The following is a 1521-nucleotide window of genomic DNA, read 5'->3' on the forward strand; positions in this document are numbered from 1 at the left end:
AGGGAGCTGGAAGGGAAGCGGGGCTGCCGGGATTAGAACCAGCGCCCATATGGGATCCCCAGTGTGCAAGGCGAGGACCTTTAACCACTTGCGCCACCGCGCCGGGCGCTTCAGTCTACCATTTAATTCAGCCCACATACCGGCCAACAAGTGCAGATAAATGCTTACCAGTAGGAGTTTCAGTCCAGGAAGGGAGTTCCCCAAGTTCCCCACCAGGTCCATTTCCCGACCTCATGCATGCCAGTAGATTCTAAGCCCCTACCCAGAACAGTCCATACATTTCAACTCAGCCTTTGTGCGTGCTGGTGAATGTTGTGTTCCTATCCATCACACATTCTATTCTTGGTCATCTGTGGGTGCTGCAGCCTGGAACAGCCCAGTCTTTTCCTAACCCTGAAGTGTTGGTTAGTTCTGTGCTCAAGCAGAGCTTGGCCAGTCACTACCCTCAACCCTTGAGAAACCAGTAAGTAGCTGTTATATAGGGGATACTGCACAAACACTCCACAGGATCGGTTCTCAGACCTGATCTCTTCTGTACCTTTTAATGTCATGGCACATCCTACCATGACCTACCACCTGCCAAAACATGTAATATGAACTGCATCCTGCCAGGCAGGTTTCCCAACACTAACTTTTTTAAACTTAATTTTATTTTTGATGATACTTAACATTGTTGATCAAGAAAGGGCCAAGAATTAGGGGAAAGTTGTAAGATCATTATTTTCACACCTTCTTTTTGTTCTTACAATATCAGGGGGGAAAGTGAAGACAAAGGGGGAAGCCATATCCAGTCTCGCAACTGCCCCAGCAATGGGAAGGGACACTCAATTTTGTCTCGCTTCAGCAGCACATACTAAAATTGGAACAATACAGAGATTAGCATGGCCCCTGCGCAAGGATGACACGCAAATTCGTGAAGCGTTACATATTTTTGAAAGAGAATCAGGAATGCAAGCAGTGCTTGATGAAATTATACAGGAAAACTTCCAAAACACTTGGAACACGAAACCACCCCGCATACAGGATGGACAGAGAACTCCCAACAGACATGATCCAAAGAGATCTACACCCAGACACACGGTGCTCAAGTTCTACTCCAATGAAGACAAAGAAGGAATCCTGAGACAAGTACGAAGTAGAGAAAAGATCACATACAGGGGAAAACCCATCAGAATCACTGCTGACTTCTCCGAAGAGACCCTACAAGCAAGGAGAGAATGGACAAAGATCTTCCAAGTCCTGAAACAAAACAACTGTCAACCAAGAATAATCTACCCAGCAAAGATCTCATTTGTATATGAGAACGAAATCAGATACTTCCATAGCAAAGAAAAACTAGAAGAATATGTCTACACAAAACCAGCTCTGCAAAGTCTCCTTAGAAATGCGCTAGTCCCGGACAAAAAGGAGGCAAACCACAAACAAAGATGGCAAATAAGAAGGTCTCCAAACTAAAGCCCGTACACACAAGGCAATTACACAGACAACAACACACACAAAACACAATCGCATGGCAGGGCA

At 45.4% G+C, this 1521-nt stretch overlaps 1 pseudogene; it reads left to right on the forward strand.

The window, feature by feature from the left end:
• Positions 1-837: 837 nt before the first annotated feature.
• On the forward strand, positions 838-933 carry LOC121171459 (annotated as a pseudogene).
• The last annotated feature ends 588 nt before the right edge of the window (positions 934-1521 follow it).

Source organism: Ochotona curzoniae, unplaced genomic scaffold (genome assembly GCF_017591425.1).
Source record: "Ochotona curzoniae isolate NIBS_2020 unplaced genomic scaffold, NIBS_Ocur_1.0 scaffold_2656, whole genome shotgun sequence".
NCBI classification, from domain to species: domain Eukaryota; kingdom Metazoa; phylum Chordata; class Mammalia; order Lagomorpha; family Ochotonidae; genus Ochotona; species Ochotona curzoniae.